This window comes from Elephas maximus, chromosome 18 (genome assembly GCF_024166365.1).
Source record: "Elephas maximus indicus isolate mEleMax1 chromosome 18, mEleMax1 primary haplotype, whole genome shotgun sequence".
NCBI classification, from domain to species: domain Eukaryota; kingdom Metazoa; phylum Chordata; class Mammalia; order Proboscidea; family Elephantidae; genus Elephas; species Elephas maximus.
In genome coordinates this window covers 587,389-605,418 of record NC_064836.1, presented here as the reverse complement: position 1 = coordinate 605,418, position 18,030 = coordinate 587,389, and positions in this window count along the sequence as shown.

The window sequence follows — 18,030 nt, the reverse complement described above, 5'->3', positions numbered from 1 at the left end:
GCACGTTTCTCAGTGAAAGGGAGAACTCCCTGACTTCATCCAGTCCTCTGAGCAAAGCAGGCAGAAGGAGAGAAACTTTCTTGCCTTCCTCTTTACTGCAACGAATTCCTCATTTGCTCTTGCAAACGCAAGGCTTCTTCTGAAAAACTACGTCACGGTGCAGGGATCCTTCCAGAGGAGCAACGACATAGTTTTAGCTGGAAGGGCTTGGGAAAGCAGCCGGGGAGAAAAGGCCTCTTGCTATTCTCTTTTCTTTCTGCCCGAATGCGGTCATTTGGCACTTGCCAAAGCAAGGTTTCCCAGCACAAACTACAAAGCAGGAGCTCTCTCCTGGCAGAGGAAATCCCATGCAGTGTTGCCCTGGCGAGATAGTGTTGCTACAGTGAGGCCCAGGGAAAACACACTGCCTAGAGAAATCCTAGCAAAGCCCTGTGTTTCCCCACAGGAATGTATGTCCGTTTCAGTTCTTTGCCAGCAACGGAGCTCAGAGGCAACGTCAGATTGTGTGTATCTCAGTGAGAGAAAGAACACTGTGACTTCCCCCGTTCCTCTGACGAAAGCAGTTAGAGGGAGAAAAGCGTCCTTTGCTTTCGCTTTCCCGCAATGAGCTCGACAGATCTGCCCTTCGCGAAGGGCCGTTTTCCCCCGGAGAACTGCCTCGCGGTAGCCCTGTTCTGGAAGTGGAACGAGTATGCAGTGTTAGCGTTCAGCTAATGTGAAGGCTCGCTTTGGCCCAGGGCAAACGAAGCGCCGGGGGAAATCTTAGCAGAGCCCGGCGCCTTTCCACGGTTCAAAGCGTGGAACTGCAGACTCTTTTGCAAAGAAGAGAGCGCCCAGGCAACAGCAGCCTGCAGATTTCTCAGTGAAAGGGAGAACTCCCTGACTTCATCCAGTCCTCTGAGCAAAGCAGGCAGAAGGAGAGAAACTTTCTTGCCTTCCTCTTTCCTGCAACGAATTCCTCATTTGCTCTTGCAAACGCAAGGCTTCTTCTGAAAAACTACGTCACGGTGCAGGGATCCTTCCAGAGGAGCAACGACATAGTTTTAGCTGGAAGGGCTTGGGAAAGCAGCCGGGGAGAAAAGGCCTCTTGCTATTCTCTTTTCTTTCTGCCCGAATGCGGTCATTTGGCACTTACCAAAGCAAGGTTTCCCAGCACAAACTACAAAGCAGGAGCTCTCTCCTGGCAGAGGAAATCCCATGCAGTGTTGCCCTGCCGAGATAGTGTTGCTACAGTGAGGCCCAGGGAAAACAGACTGCCTAGAGAAATCCTAGCAAAGCCCTGTGTTTCCCCACAGGAATGTATGTCCGTTTCAGTTCTTTGCCAGCAACGGAGCTCAGAGGCAACGTCAGATTGTGTGTATCTCAGTGAGAGAAAGAACACTGTGACTTCCCCCGTTCCTCTGACGAAAGCAGTTAGAGGGAGAAAAGCGTCCTTTGCTTTCGCTTTCCCGCAATGAGCTCGACAGATCTGCCCTTCGCGAAGGGCCGTTTTCCCCCGGAGAACTGCCTCGCGGTAGCCCTGTTCTGGAAGTGGAACGAGTATGCAGTGTTAGCGTTCAGCTAATGTGAAGGCTCGCTTTGGCCCAGGGCAAACGAAGCGCCGGGGAAATCTTAGCAGAGCCCGGCGCCTTTCCACGGTTCAAAGCGTGGAACTGCAGACTCTTTTGCAAAGAAGAGAGCGCACAGGCAACAGCAGCCTGCACGTTTCTCAGTGAAAGGGAGAACTCCCTGACTTCATCCAGTCCTCTGAGCAAAGCAGGCAGAAGGAGAGAAACTTTCTTTCCTTCCTCTTTCCTGCAACGAATTCCTCATTTGCTCTTGCAAACGCAAGGCTTCTTCTGAAAAACTACGTCACGGTGCAGGGATCCTTCCAGAGGAGCAACGACATAGTTTTAGCTGGAAGGGCTTGGGAAAGCAGCCGGGGAGAAAAGGCCTCTTGCTATTCTCTTTTCTTTCTGCCCGAATGCGGTCATTTGGCACTTGCTAAAGCAAGGTTTCCCAGCACAAACTACAAAGCAGGAGCTCTCTCCTGGCAGAGGAAATCCCATGCAGTGTTGCCCTGGCGAGATAGTGTTGCTACAGTGAGGCCCAGGGAAAACAGACTGCCTAGAGAAATCCTAGCAAAGCCCTGTGTTTCCCCACAGGAATGTATGTCCGTTTCAGTTCTTTGCCAGCAACGGAGCTCAGAGGCAACGTCAGATTGTGTGTATCTCAGTGAGAGAAAGAACACTGTGACTTCCCCCGTTCCTCTGACGAAAGCAGTTAGAGGGAGAAAAGCGTCCTTTGCTTTCGCTTTCCCGCAATGAGCTCGACAGATCTGCCCTTCGCGAAGGGCTGTTTTCCCCCGGAGAACTGCCTCGCGGTAGCCCTGTTCTGGAAGTGGAACGAGTATGCAGTGTTAGCGTTCAGCTAATGTGAAGGCTCGCTTTGGCCCAGGGCAAACGAAGCGCCGGGGAAATCTTAGCAGAGCCCGGCGCCTTTCCACGGTTCAAAGCGTGGAACTGCAGACTCTTTTGCAAAGAAGAGAGCGCACAGGCAACAGCAGCCTGCACGTTTCTCAGTGAAAGGGAGAACTCCCTGACTTCATCCAGTCCTCTGAGCAAAGCAGGCAGAAGGAGAGAAACTTTCTTGCCTTCCTCTTTCCTGCAACGAATTCCTCATTTGCTCTTGCAAACGCAAGGCTTCTTCTGAAAAACTACGTCACGGTGCAGGGATCCTTCCAGAGGAGCAACGACATAGTTTTAGCTGGAAGGGCTTGGGAAAGCAGCCGGGGAGAAAAGGCCTCTTGCTATTCTCTTTTCTTTCTGCCCGAATGCGGTCAATTGGCACTTGCCAAAGCAAGGTTTCCCAGCACAAACTACAAAGCAGGAGCTCTCTCCTGGCAGAGGAAATCCCATGCAGTGTTGCCCTGGCGAGATAGTGTTGCTACAGTGAGGCCCAGGGAAAACACACTGCCTAGAGAAATCCTAGCAAAGCCCTGTGTTTCCCCACAGGAATGTATGTCCGTTTCAGTTCTTTGCCAGCAACGGAGCTCAGAGGCAACGTCAGATTGTGTGTATCTCAGTGAGAGAAAGAACACTGTGACTTCCCCCGTTCCTCTGACGAAAGCAGTTAGAGGGAGAAAAGCGTCCTTTGCTTTCGCTTTCCCGCAATGAGCTCGACAGATCTGCCCTTCGCGAAGGGCCGTTTTCCCCAGGAGAACTGCCTCGCGGTAGCCCTGTTCTGGAAGTGGAACGAGTATGCAGTGTTAGTGTTCAGCTAATGTGAAGGCTCGCTTTGGCCCAGGGCAAACGAAGCGCCGGGGGAAATCTTAGCAGAGCCCGGCGCCTTTCCACGGTTCAAAGCGTGGAACTGCAGACTCTTTTGCAAAGAAGAGAGCGCACAGGCAACAGCAGCCTGCACGTTTCTCAGTGAAAGGGAGAACTCCCTGACTTCATCCAGTCCTCTGAGCAAAGCAGGCAGAAGGAGAGAAACTTTCTTGCCTTCCTCTTTCCTGCAACGAATTCCTCATTTGCTCTTGCAAACGCAAGGCTTCTTCTGAAAAACTACGTCACGGTGCAGGGATCCTTCCAGAGGAGCAACGACATAGTTTTAGCTGGAAGGGCTTGGGAAAGCAGCCGGGGAGAAAAGGCCTCTTGCTATTCTCTTTTCTTTCTGCCCGAATGCGGTCATTTGGCACTTGCCAAAGCAAGGTTTCCCAGCACAAACTACAAAGCAGGAGCTCTCTCCTGGCAGAGGAAATCCCATGCAGTGTTGCCCTGCCGAGATAGTGTTGCTACAGTGAGGCCCAGGGAAAACACACTGCCTAGAGAAATCCTAGCAAAGCCCTGTGTTTCCCCACAGGAATGTATGTCCGTTTCAGTTCTTTGCCAGCAACGGAGCTCAGAGGCAACGTCAGATTGTGTGTATCTCAGTGAGAGAAAGAACACTGTGACTTCCCCCGTTCCTCTGACGAAAGCAGTTAGAGGGAGAAAAGCGTCCTTTGCTTTCGCTTTCCCGCAATGAGCTCGACAGATCTGCCCTTCGCGAAGGGCCGTTTTCCCCCGGAGAACTGCCTCGCGGTAGCCCTGTTCTGGAAGTGGAACGAGTATGCAGTGTTAGCGTTCAGCTAATGTGAAGGCTCGCTTTGGCCCAGGGCAAACGAAGCGCCGGGGGAAATCTTAGCAGAGCCCGGCGCCTTTCCACGGTTCAAAGCGTGGAACTGCAGACTCTTTTGCAAAGAAGAGAGCGCCCAGGCAACAGCAGCCTGCAGATTTCTCAGTGAAAGGGAGAACTCCCGGACTTCATCCAGTCCTCTGAGCAAAGCAGGCAGAAGGAGAGAAACTTTCTTGCCTTCCTCTTTCCTGCAACGAATTCCTCATTTGCTCTTGCAAACGCAAGGCTTCTTCTGAAAAACTACGTCACGGTGCAGGGATCCTTCCAGAGGAGCAACGACATAGTTTTAGCTGGAAGGGCTTGGGAAAGCAGCCGGGGAGAAAAGGCCTCTTGCTATTCTCTTTTCTTTCTGCCCGAATGAGGTCAATTGGCACTTGCCAAAGCAAGGTTTCCCAGCACAAACTACAAAGCAGGAGCTCTCTCCTGGCAGAGGAAATCCCATGCAGTGTTGCCCTGCCGAGATAGTGTTGCTACAGTGAGGCCCAGGGAAAACAGACTGCCTAGAGAAATCCTAGCAAAGCCCTGTGTTTCCCCACAGGAATGTATGTCCGTTTCAGTTCTTTGCCAGCAACGGAGCTCAGAGGCAACGTCAGATTGTGTGTATCTCAGTGAGAGAAAGAACACTGTGACTTCCCCCGTTCCTCTGACGAAAGCAGTTAGAGGGAGAAAAGCGTCCTTTGCTTTCGCTTTCCCGCAATGAGCTCGACAGATCTGCCCTTCGCGAAGGGCTGTTTTCCCCCGGAGAACTGCCTCGCGGTAGCCCTGTTCTGGAAGTGGAACGAGTATGCAGTGTTAGCGTTCAGCTAATGTGAAGGCTCGCTTTGGCCCAGGGCAAACGAAGCGCCGGGGAAATCTTAGCAGAGCCCGGCGCCTTTCCACGGTTCAAAGCGTGGAACTGCAGACTCTTTTGCAAAGAAGAGAGCGCACAGGCAACAGCAGCCTGCACGTTTCTCAGTGAAAGGGAGAACTCCCTGACTTCATCCAGTCCTCTGAGCAAAGCAGGCAGAAGGAGAGAAACTTTCTTGCCTTCCTCTTTCCTGCAACGAATTCCTCATTTGCTCTTGCAAACGCAAGGCTTCTTCTGAAAAACTACGTCACGGTGCAGGGATCCTTCCAGAGGAGCAACGACATAGTTTTAGCTGGAAGGGCTTGGGAAAGCAGCCGGGGAGAAAAGGCCTCTTGCTATTCTCTTTTCTTTCTGCCCGAATGCGGTCAATTGGCACTTGCCAAAGCAAGGTTTCCCAGCACAAACTACAAAGCAGGAGCTCTCTCCTGGCAGAGGAAATCCCATGCAGTGTTGCCCTGGCGAGATAGTGTTGCTACAGTGAGGCCCAGGGAAAACACACTGCCTAGAGAAATCCTAGCAAAGCCCTGTGTTTCCCCACAGGAATGTATGTCCGTTTCAGTTCTTTGCCAGCAACGGAGCTCAGAGGCAACGTCAGATTGTGTGTATCTCAGTGAGAGAAAGAACACTGTGACTTCCCCCGTTCCTCTGACGAAAGCAGTTAGAGGGAGAAAAGCGTCCTTTGCTTTCGCTTTCCCGCAATGAGCTCGACAGATCTGCCCTTCGCGAAGGGCCGTTTTCCCCCGGAGAACTGCCTCGCGGTAGCCCTGTTCTGGAAGTGGAACGAGTATGCAGTGTTAGCGTTCAGCTAATGTGAAGGCTCGCTTTGGCCCAGGGCAAACGAAGCGCCAGGGGAAATCTTAGCAGAGCCCGGCGCCTTTCCACGGTTCAAAGCGTGGAACTGCAGACTCTTTTGCAAAGAAGAGAGCGCCCAGGCAACAGCAGCCTGCAGATTTCTCAGTGAAAGGGAGAACTCCCTGACTTCATCCAGTCCTCTGAGCAAAGCAGGCAGAAGGAGAGAAACTTTCTTTCCTTCCTCTTTCCTGCAACGAATTCCTCATTTGCTCTTGCAAACGCAAGGCTTCTTCTGAAAAACTACGTCACGGTGCAGGGATCCTTCCAGAGGAGCAACGACATAGTTTTAGCTGGAAGGGCTTGGCAGAGCAGCCGGGGAGAAAAGGCCTCTTGCTATTCTCTTTTCTTTCTGCCCAAATGCGGTCAACTGGCACTTGCCAAAGCAAGGTTTCCCAGCACAAACTACAAAGCAGGAGCTCTCTCCTGGCAGAGGAAATCCCATGCAGTGTTGCCCTGGCGAGATAGTGTTGCTACAGTGAGGCCCAGGGAAAACAGACTGCCTAGAGAAATCCTAGCAAAGCCCTGTGTTTCCCCACAGGAATGTATGTCCGTTTCAGTTCTTTGCCAGCAACGGAGCTCAGAGGCAACGTCAGATTGTGTGTATCTCAGTGAGAGAAAGAACACTGTGACTTCCCCCGTTCCTCTGACGAAAGCAGTTAGAGGGAGAAAAGCGTCCTTTGCTTTCGCTTTCCCGCAATGAGCTCGACAGATCTGCCCTTCGCGAAGGGCCGTTTTCCCCCGGAGAACTGCCTCGCGGTAGCCCTGTTCTGGAAGTGGAACGAGTATGCAGTGTTAGCGTTCAGCTAATGTGAAGGCTCGCTTTGGCCCAGGGCAAACGAAGCGCCGGGGAAATCTTAGCAGAGCCCGGCGCCTTTCCACGGTTCAAAGCGTGGAACTGCAGACTCTTTTGCAAAGAAGAGAGCGCACAGGCAACAGCAGCCTGCACGTTTCTCAGTGAAAGGGAGAACTCCCTGACTTCATCCAGTCCTCTGAGCAAAGCAGGCAGAAGGAGAGAAACTTTCTTGCCTTCCTCTTTACTGCAACGAATTCCTCATTTGCTCTTGCAAACGCAAGGCTTCTTCTGAAAAACTACGTCACGGTGCAGGGATCCTTCCAGAGGAGCAACGACATAGTTTTAGCTGGAAGGGCTTGGGAAAGCAGCCGGGGAGAAAAGGCCTCTTGCTATTCTCTTTTCTTTCTGCCCGAATGCGGTCATTTGGCACTTGCTAAAGCAAGGTTTCCCAGCACAAACTACAAAGCAGGAGCTCTCTCCTGGCAGAGGAAATCCCATGCAGTGTTGCCCTGGCGAGATAGTGTTGCTACAGTGAGGCCCAGGGAAAACAGACTGCCTAGAGAAATCCTAGCAAAGCCCTGTGTTTCCCCACAGGAATGTATGTCCGTTTCAGTTCTTTGCCAGCAACGGAGCTCAGAGGCAACGTCAGATTGTGTGTATCTCAGTGAGAGAAAGAACACTGTGACTTCCCCCGTTCCTCTGACGAAAGCAGTTAGAGGGAGAAAAGCGTCCTTTGCTTTCGCTTTCCCGCAATGAGCTCGACAGATCTGCCCTTCGCGAAGGGCTGTTTTCCCCCGGAGAACTGCCTCGCGGTAGCCCTGTTCTGGAAGTGGAACGAGTATGCAGTGTTAGCGTTCAGCTAATGTGAAGGCTCGCTTTGGCCCAGGGCAAACGAAGCGCCGGGGAAATCTTAGCAGAGCCCGGCGCCTTTCCACGGTTCAAAGCGTGGAACTGCAGACTCTTTTGCAAAGAAGAGAGCGCACAGGCAACAGCAGCCTGCACGTTTCTCAGTGAAAGGGAGAACTCCCTGACTTCATCCAGTCCTCTGAGCAAAGCAGGCAGAAGGAGAGAAACTTTCTTTCCTTCCTCTTTCCTGCAACGAATTCCTCATTTGCTCTTGCAAACGCAAGGCTTCTTCTGAAAAACTACGTCACGGTGCAGGGATCCTTCCAGAGGAGCAACGACATAGTTTTAGCTGGAAGGGCTTGGGAAAGCAGCCGGGGAGAAAAGGCCTCTTGCTATTCTCTTTTCTTTCTGCCCGAATGCGGTCAATTGGCACTTGCCAAAGCAAGGTTTCCCAGCACAAACTACAAAGCAGGAGCTCTCTCCTGGCAGAGGAAATCCCATGCAGTGTTGCCCTGGCGAGATAGTGTTGCTACAGTGAGGCCCAGGGAAAACACACTGCCTAGAGAAATCCTAGCAAAGCCCTGTTTCCCCACAGGAATGTATGTCCGTTTCAGTTCTTTGCCAGCAACGGAGCTCAGAGGCAACGTCAGATTGTGTGTATCTCAGTGAGAGAAAGAACACTGTGACTTCCCCCGTTCCTCTGACGAAAGCAGTTAGAGGGAGAAAAGCGTCCTTTGCTTTCGCTTTCCCGCAATGAGCTCGACAGATCTGCCCTTCGCGAAGGGCCGTTTTCCCCCGGAGAACTGCCTCGCGGTAGCCCTGTTCTGGAAGTGGAACGAGTATGCAGTGTTAGCGTTCAGCTAATGTGAAGGCTCGCTTTGGCCCAGGGCAAACGAAGCGCCGGGGGAAATCTTAGCAGAGCCCGGCGCCTTTCCACGGTTCAAAGCGTGGAACTGCAGACTCTTTTGCAAAGAAGAGAGCGCACAGGCAACAGCAGCCTGCACGTTTCTCAGTGAAAGGGAGAACTCCCTGACTTCATCCAGTCCTCTGAGCAAAGCAGGCAGAAGGAGAGAAACTTTCTTGCCTTCCTCTTTCCTGCAACGAATTCCTCATTTGCTCTTGCAAACGCAAGGCTTCTTCTGAAAAACTACGTCACGGTGCAGGGATCCTTCCAGAGGAGCAACGACATAGTTTTAGCTGGAAGGGCTTGGGAAAGCAGCCGGGGAGAAAAGGCCTCTTGCTATTCTCTTTTCTTTCTGCCCGAATGCGGTCATTTGGCACTTGCCAAAGCAAGGTTTCCCAGCACAAACTACAAAGCAGGAGCTCTCTCCTGGCAGAGGAAATCCCATGCAGTGTTGCCCTGGCGAGATAGTGTTGCTACAGTGAGGCCCAGGGAAAACACACTGCCTAGAGAAATCCTAGCAAAGCCCTGTGTTTCCCCACAGGAATGTATGTCCGTTTCAGTTCTTTGCCAGCAACGGAGCTCAGAGGCAACGTCAGATTGTGTGTATCTCAGTGAGAGAAAGAACACTGTGACTTCCCCCGTTCCTCTGACGAAAGCAGTTAGAGGGAGAAAAGCGTCCTTTGCTTTCGCTTTCCCGCAATGAGCTCGACAGATCTGCCCTTCGCGAAGGGCCGTTTTCCCCCGGAGAACTGCCTCGCGGTAGCCCTGTTCTGGAAGTGGAACGAGTATGCAGTGTTAGCGTTCAGCTAATGTGAAGGCTCGCTTTGGCCCAGGGCAAACGAAGCGCCGGGGGAAATCTTCGCAGAGCCCGGCGCCTTTCCACGGTTCAAAGCGTGGAACTGCAGACTCTTTTGCAAAGAAGAGAGCGCCCAGGCAACAGCAGCCTGCAGATTTCTCAGTGAAAGGGAGAACTCCCTGACTTCATCCAGTCCTCTGAGCAAAGCAGGCAGAAGGAGAGAAACTTTCTTGCCTTCCTCTTTCCTGCAACGAATTCCTCATTTGCTCTTGCAAACGCAAGGCTTCTTCTGAAAAACTACGTCACGGTGCAGGGATCCTTCCAGAGGAGCAACGACATAGTTTTAGCTGGAAGGGCTTGGGAAAGCAGCCGGGGAGAAAAGGCCTCTTGCTATTCTCTTTTCTTTCTGCCCGAATGCGGTCAATTGGCACTTGCCAAAGCAAGGTTTCCCAGCACAAACTACAAAGCAGGAGCTCTCTCCTGGCAGAGGAAATCCCATGCAGTGTTGCCCTGGCGAGATAGTGTTGCTACAGTGAGGCCCAGGGAAAACACACTGCCTAGAGAAATCCTAGCAAAGCCCTGTGTTTCCCCACAGGAATGTATGTCCGTTTCAGTTCTTTGCCAGCAACGGAGCTCAGAGGCAACGTCAGATTGTGTGTATCTCAGTGAGAGAAAGAACACTGTGACTTCCCCCGTTCCTCTGACGAAAGCAGTTAGAGGGAGAAAAGCGTCCTTTGCTTTCGCTTTCCCGCAATGAGCTCGACAGATCTGCCCTTCGCGAAGGGCCGTTTTCCCCCGGAGAACTGCCTCGCGGTAGCCCTGTTCTGGAAGTGGAACGAGTATGCAGTGTTAGCGTTCAGCTAATGTGAAGGCTCGCTTTGGCCCAGGGCAAACGAAGCGCCGGGGGAAATCTTAGCAGAGCCCGGCGCCTTTCCACGGTTCAAAGCGTGGAACTGCAGACTCTTTTGCAAAGAAGAGAGCGCACAGGCAACAGCAGCCTGCACGTTTCTCAGTGAAAGGGAGAACTCCCTGACTTCATCCAGTCCTCTGAGCAAAGCAGGCAGAAGGAGAGAAACTTTCTTGCCTTCCTCTTTCCTGCAACGAATTCCTCATTTGCTCTTGCAAACGCAAGGCTTCTTCTGAAAAACTACGTCACGGTGCAGGGATCCTTCCAGAGGAGCAACGACATAGTTTTAGCTGGAAGGGCTTGGGAAAGCAGCCGGGGAGAAAAGGCCTCTTGCTATTCTCTTTTCTTTCTGCCCGAATGCGGTCATTTGGCACTTGCCAAAGCAAGGTTTCCCAGCACAAACTACAAAGCAGGAGCTCTCTCCTGGCAGAGGAAATCCCATGCAGTGTTGCCCTGGCGAGATAGTGTTGCTACAGTGAGGCCCAGGGAAAACACACTGCCTAGAGAAATCCTAGCAAAGCCCTGTGTTTCCCCACAGGAATGTATGTCCGTTTCAGTTCTTTGCCAGCAACGGAGCTCAGAGGCAACGTCAGATTGTGTGTATCTCAGTGAGAGAAAGAACACTGTGACTTCCCCCGTTCCTCTGACGAAAGCAGTTAGAGGGAGAAAAGCGTCCTTTGCTTTCGCTTTCCCGCAATGAGCTCGACAGATCTGCCCTTCGCGAAGGGCCGTTTTGCCCCGGAGAACTGCCTCGCGGTAGCCCTGTTCTGGAAGTGGAACGAGTATGCAGTGTTAGCGTTCAGCTAATGTGAAGGCTCGCTTTGGCCCAGGGCAAACGAAGCGCCGGGGGAAATCTTAGCAGAGCCCGGCGCCTTTCCACGGTTCAAAGCGTGGAACTGCAGACTCTTTTGCAAAGAAGAGAGCGCCCAGGCAACAGCAGCCTGCAGATTTCTCAGTGAAAGGGAGAACTCCCTGACTTCATCCAGTCCTCTGAGCAAAGCAGGCAGAAGGAGAGAAACTTTCTTGCCTTCCTCTTTCCTGCAACGAATTCCTCATTTGCTCTTGCAAACGCAAGGCTTCTTCTGAAAAACTACGTCACGGTGCAGGGATCCTTCCAGAGGAGCAACGACATAGTTTTAGCTGGAAGGGCTTGGGAAAGCAGCCGGGGAGAAAAGGCCTCTTGCTATTCTCTTTTCTTTCTGCCCGAATGCGGTCAATTGGCACTTGCCAAAGCAAGGTTTCCCAGCACAAACTACAAAGCAGGAGCTCTCTCCTGGCAGAGGAAATCCCATGCAGTGTTGCCCTGGCGAGATAGTGTTGCTACAGTGAGGCCCAGGGAAAACACACTGCCTAGAGAAATCCTAGCAAAGCCCTGTGTTTCCCCACAGGAATGTATGTCCGTTTCAGTTCTTTGCCAGCAACGGAGCTCAGAGGCAACGTCAGATTGTGTGTATCTCAGTGAGAGAAAGAACACTGTGACTTCCCCCGTTCCTCTGACGAAAGCAGTTAGAGGGAGAAAAGCGTCCTTTGCTTTCGCTTTCCCGCAATGAGCTCGACAGATCTGCCCTTCGCGAAGGGCCGTTTTCCCCCGGAGAACTGCCTCGCGGTAGCCCTGTTCTGGAAGTGGAACGAGTATGCAGTGTTAGCGTTCAGCTAATGTGAAGGCTCGCTTTGGCCCAGGGCAAACGAAGCGCCGGGGGAAATCTTAGCAGAGCCCGGCGCCTTTCCACGGTTCAAAGCGTGGAACTGCAGACTCTTTTGCAAAGAAGAGAGCGCACAGGCAACAGCAGCCTGCACGTTTCTCAGTGAAAGGGAGAACTCCCTGACTTCATCCAGTCCTCTGAGCAAAGCAGGCAGAAGGAGAGAAACTTTCTTGCCTTCCTCTTTCCTGCAACGAATTCCTCATTTGCTCTTGCAAACGCAAGGCTTCTTCTGAAAAACTACGTCACGGTGCAGGGATCCTTCCAGAGGAGCAACGACATAGTTTTAGCTGGAAGGGCTTGGGAAAGCAGCCGGGGAGAAAAGGCCTCTTGCTATTCTCTTTTCTTTCTGCCCGAATGCGGTCAATTGGCACTTGCCAAAGCAAGGTTTCCCAGCACAAACTACAAAGCAGGAGCTCTCTCCTGGCAGAGGAAATCCCATGCAGTGTTGCCCTGCCGAGATAGTGTTGCTACAGTGAGGCCCAGGGAAAACAGACTGCCTAGAGAAATCCTAGCAAAGCCCTGTGTTTCCCCACAGGAATGTATGTCCGTTTCAGTTCTTTGCCAGCAACGGAGCTCAGAGGCAACGTCAGATTGTGTGTATCTCAGTGAGAGAAAGAACACTGTGACTTCCCCCGTTCCTCTGACGAAAGCAGTTAGAGGGAGAAAAGCGTCCTTTGCTTTCGCTTTCCCGCAATGAGCTCGACAGATCTGCCCTTCGCGAAGGGCTGTTTTCCCCCGGAGAACTGCCTCGCGGTAGCCCTGTTCTGGAAGTGGAACGAGTATGCAGTGTTAGCGTTCAGCTAATGTGAAGGCTCGCTTTGGCCCAGGGCAAACGAAGCGCCGGGGAAATCTTAGCAGAGCCCGGCGCCTTTCCACGGTTCAAAGCGTGGAACTGCAGACTCTTTTGCAAAGAAGAGAGCGCACAGGCAACAGCAGCCTGCACGTTTCTCAGTGAAAGGGAGAACTCCCTGACTTCATCCAGTCCTCTGAGCAAAGCAGGCAGAAGGAGAGAAACTTTCTTTCCTTCCTCTTTCCTGCAACGAATTCCTCATTTGCTCTTGCAAACGCAAGGCTTCTTCTGAAAAACTACGTCACGGTGCAGGGATCCTTCCAGAGGAGCAACGACATAGTTTTAGCTGGAAGGGCTTGGGAAAGCAGCCGGGGAGAAAAGGCCTCTTGCTATTCTCTTTTCTTTCTGCCCGAATGCGGTCAATTGGCACTTGCCAAAGCAAGGTTTCCCAGCACAAACTACAAAGCAGGAGCTCTCTCCTGGCAGAGGAAATCCCATGCAGTGTTGCCCTGGCGAGATAGTGTTGCTACAGTGAGGCCCAGGGAAAACACACTGCCTAGAGAAATCCTAGCAAAGCCCTGTGTTTCCCCACAGGAATGTATGTCCGTTTCAGTTCTTTGCCAGCAACGGAGCTCAGAGGCAACGTCAGATTGTGTGTATCTCAGTGAGAGAAAGAACACTGTGACTTCCCCCGTTCCTCTGACGAAAGCAGTTAGAGGGAGAAAAGCGTCCTTTGCTTTCGCTTTCCCGCAATGAGCTCGACAGATCTGCCCTTCGCGAAGGGCCGTTTTCCCCCGGAGAACTGCCTCGCGGTAGCCCTGTTCTGGAAGTGGAACGAGTATGCAGTGTTAGCGTTCAGCTAATGTGAAGGCTCGCTTTGGCCCAGGGCAAACGAAGCGCCGGGGGAAATCTTAGCAGAGCCCGGCGCCTTTCCACGGTTCAAAGCGTGGAACTGCAGACTCTTTTGCAAAGAAGAGAGCGCCCAGGCAACAGCAGCCTGCAGATTTCTCAGTGAAAGGGAGAACTCCCTGACTTCATCCAGTCCTCTGAGCAAAGCAGGCAGAAGGAGAGAAACTTTCTTGCCTTCCTCTTTCCTGCAACGAATTCCTCATTTGCTCTTGCAAACGCAAGGCTTCTTCTGAAAAACTACGTCACGGTGCAGGGATCCTTCCAGAGGAGCAACGACATAGTTTTAGCTGGAAGGGCTTGGGAAAGCAGCCGGGGAGAAAAGGCCTCTTGCTATTCTCTTTTCTTTCTGCCCGAATGCGGTCAATTGGCACTTGCCAAAGCAAGGTTTCCCAGCACAAACTACAAAGCAGGAGCTCTCTCCTGGCAGAGGAAATCCCATGCAGTGTTGCCCTGGCGAGATAGTGTTGCTACAGTGAGGCCCAGGGAAAACAGACTGCCTAGAGAAATCCTAGCAAAGCCCTGTGTTTCCCCACAGGAATGTATGTCCGTTTCAGTTCTTTGCCAGCAACGGAGCTCAGAGGCAACGTCAGATTGTGTGTATCTCAGTGAGAGAAAGAACACGGTGACTTCCCCCGTTCCTCTGACGAAAGCAGTTAGAGGGAGAAAAGCGTCCTTTGCTTTCGCTTTCCCGCAATGAGCTCGACAGATCTGCCCTTCGCGAAGGGCCGTTTTGCCCCGGAGAACTGCCTCGCGGTAGCCCTGTTCTGGAAGTGGAACGAGTATGCAGTGTTAGCGTTCAGCTAATGTGAAGGCTCGCTTTGGCCCAGGGCAAACGAAGCGCCAGGGGAAATCTTAGCAGAGCCCGGCGCCTTTCCACGGTTCAAAGCGTGGAACTGCAGACTCTTTTGCAAAGAAGAGAGCGCCCAGGCAACAGCAGCCTGCAGATTTCTCAGTGAAAGGGAGAACTCCCTGACTTCATCCAGTCCTCTGAGCAAAGCAGGCAGAAGGAGAGAAACTTTCTTGCCTTCCTCTTTCCTGCAACGAATTCCTCATTTGCTCTTGCAAACGCAAGGCTTCTTCTGAAAAACTACGTCACGGTGCAGGGATCCTTCCAGAGGAGCAACGACATAGTTTTAGCTGGAAGGGCTTGGCAGAGCAGCCGGGGAGAAAAGGCCTCTTGCTATTCTCTTTTCTTTCTGCCCAAATGCGGTCAACTGGCACTTGCCAAAGCAAGGTTTCCCAGCACAAACTACAAAGCAGGAGCTCTCTCCTGGCAGAGGAAATCCCATGCAGTGTTGCCCTGGCGAGATAGTGTTGCTACAGTGAGGCCCAGGGAAAACACACTGCCTAGAGAAATCCTAGCAAAGCCCTGTGTTTCCCCACAGGAATGTATGTCCGTTTCAGTTCTTTGCCAGCAACGGAGCTCAGAGGCAACGTCAGATTGTGTGTATCTCAGTGAGAGAAAGAACACGGTGACTTCCCCCGTTCCTCTGACGAAAGCAGTTAGAGGGAGAAAAGCGTCCTTTGCTTTCGCTTTCCCGCAATGAGCTCGACAGATCTGCCCTTCGCGAAGGGCCGTTTTCCCCCGGAGAACTGCCTCGCGGTAGCCCTGTTCTGGAAGTGGAACGAGTATGCAGTGTTAGCGTTCAGCTAATGTGAAGGCTCGCTTTGGCCCAGGGCAAACGAAGCGCCGGGGGAAATCTTAGCAGAGCCCGGCGCCTTTCCACGGTTCAAAGCGTGGAACTGCAGACTCTTTTGCAAAGAAGAGAGCGCCCAGGCAACAGCAGCCTGCAGATTTCTCAGTGAAAGGGAGAACTCCCTGACTTCATCCAGTCCTCTGAGCAAAGCAGGCAGAAGGAGAGAAACTTTCTTGCCTTCCTCTTTCCTGCAACGAATTCCTCATTTGCTCTTGCAAACGCAAGGCTTCTTCTGAAAAACTACGTCACGGTGCAGGGATCCTTCCAGAGGAGCAACGACATAGTTTTAGCTGGAAGGGCTTGGGAAAGCAGCCGGGGAGAAAAGGCCTCTTGCTATTCTCTTTTCTTTCTGCCCGAATGCGGTCAATTGGCACTTGCCAAAGCAAGGTTTCCCAGCACAAACTACAAAGCAGGAGCTCTCTCCTGGCAGAGGAAATCCCATGCAGTGTTGCCCTGCCGAGATAGTGTTGCTACAGTGAGGCCCAGGGAAAACACACTGCCTAGAGAAATCCTAGCAAAGCCCTGTGTTTCCCCACAGGAATGTATGTCCGTTTCAGTTCTTTGCCAGCAACGGAGCTCAGAGGCAACGTCAGATTGTGTGTATCTCAGTGAGAGAAAGAACACTGTGACTTCCCCCGTTCCTCTGACGAAAGCAGTTAGAGGGAGAAAAGCGTCCTTTGCTTTCGCTTTCCCGCAATGAGCTCGACAGATCTGCCCTTCGCGAAGGGCCGTTTTCCCCCGGAGAACTGCCTCGCGGTAGCCCTGTTCTGGAAGTGGAACGAGTATGCAGTGTTAGCGTTCAGCTAATGTGAAGGCTCGCTTTGGCCCAGGGCAAACGAAGCGCCGGGGGAAATCTTCGCAGAGCCCGGCGCCTTTCCACGGTTCAAAGCGTGGAACTGCAGACTCTTTTGCAAAGAAGAGAGCGCCCAGGCAACAGCAGCCTGCAAATTTCTCAGTGAAAGGGAGAACTCCCTGACTTCATCCAGTCCTCTGAGCAAAGCAGGCAGAAGGAGAGAAACTTTCTTGCCTTCCTCTTTCCTGCAACGAATTCCTCATTTGCTCTTGCAAACGCAAGGCTTCTTCTGAAAAACTACGTCACGGTGCAGGGATCCTTCCAGAGGAGCAACGACATAGTTTTAGCTGGAAGGGCTTGGGAAAGCAGCCGGGGAGAAAAGGCCTCTTGCTATTCTCTTTTCTTTCTGCCCGAATGCGGTCAATTGGCACTTGCCAAAGCAAGGTTTCCCAGCACAAACTACAAAGCAGGAGCTCTCTCCTGGCAGAGGAAATCCCATGCAGTGTTGCCCTGCCGAGATAGTGTTGCTACAGTGAGGCCCAGGGAAAACAGACTGCCTAGAGAAATCCTAGCAAAGCCCTGTGTTTCCCCACAGGAATGTATGTCCGTTTCAGTTCTTTGCCAGCAACGGAGCTCAGAGGCAACGTCAGATTGTGTGTATCTCAGTGAGAGAAAGAACACTGTGACTTCCCCCGTTCCTCTGACGAAAGCAGTTAGAGGGAGAAAAGCGTCCTTTGCTTTCGCTTTCCCGCAATGAGCTCGACAGATCTGCCCTTCGCGAAGGGCTGTTTTCCCCCGGAGAACTGCCTCGCGGTAGCCCTGTTCTGGAAGTGGAACGAGTATGCAGTGTTAGCGTTCAGCTAATGTGAAGGCTCGCTTTGGCCCAGGGCAAACGAAGCGCCGGGGAAATCTTAGCAGAGCCCGGCGCCTTTCCACGGTTCAAAGCGTGGAACTGCAGACTCTTTTGCAAAGAAGAGAGCGCACAGGCAACAGCAGCCTGCACGTTTCTCAGTGAAAGGGAGAACTCCCTGACTTCATCCAGTCCTCTGAGCAAAGCAGGCAGAAGGAGAGAAACTTTCTTTCCTTCCTCTTTCCTGCAACGAATTCCTCATTTGCTCTTGCAAACGCAAGGCTTCTTCTGAAAAACTACGTCACGGTGCAGGGATCCTTCCAGAGGAGCAACGACATAGTTTTAGCTGGAAGGGCTTGGGAAAGCAGCCGGGGAGAAAAGGCCTCTTGCTATTCTCTTTTCTTTCTGCCCGAATGCGGTCAATTGGCACTTGCCAAAGCAAGGTTTCCCAGCACAAACTACAAAGCAGGAGCTCTCTCCTGGCAGAGGAAATCTCATGCAGTGTTGCCCTGGCGAGATAGTGTTGCTACAGTGAGGCCCAGGGAAAACACACTGCCTAGAGAAATCCTAGCAAAGCCCTGTGTTTCCCCACAGGAATGTATGTCCGTTTCAGTTCTTTGCCAGCAACGGAGCTCAGAGGCAACGTCAGATTGTGTGTATCTCAGTGAGAGAAAGAACACTGTGACTTCCCCCGTTCCTCTGACGAAAGCAGTTAGAGGGAGAAAAGCGTCCTTTGCTTTCGCTTTCCCGCAATGAGCTCGACAGATCTGCCCTTCGCGAAGGGCCGTTTTCCCCCGGAGAACTGCCTCGCGGTAGCCCTGTTCTGGAAGTGGAACGAGTAGGCAGTGTTAGCGTTCAGCTAATGTGAAGGCTCGCTTTGGCCCAGGGCAAACGAAGCGCCGGGGGAAATCTTAGCAGAGCCCGGCGCCTTTCCACGGTTCAAAGCGTGGAACTGCAGACTCTTTTGCAAAGAAGAGAGCGCACAGGCAACAGCAGCCTGCACGTTTCTCAGTGAAAGGGAGAACTCCCTGACTTCATCCAGTCCTCTGAGCAAAGCAGGCAGAAGGAGAGAAACTTTCTTGCCTTCCTCTTTCCTGCAACGAATTCCTCATTTGCTCTTGCAAACGCAAGGCTTCTTCTGAAAAACTACGTCACGGTGCAGGGATCCTTCCAGAGGAGCAACGACAT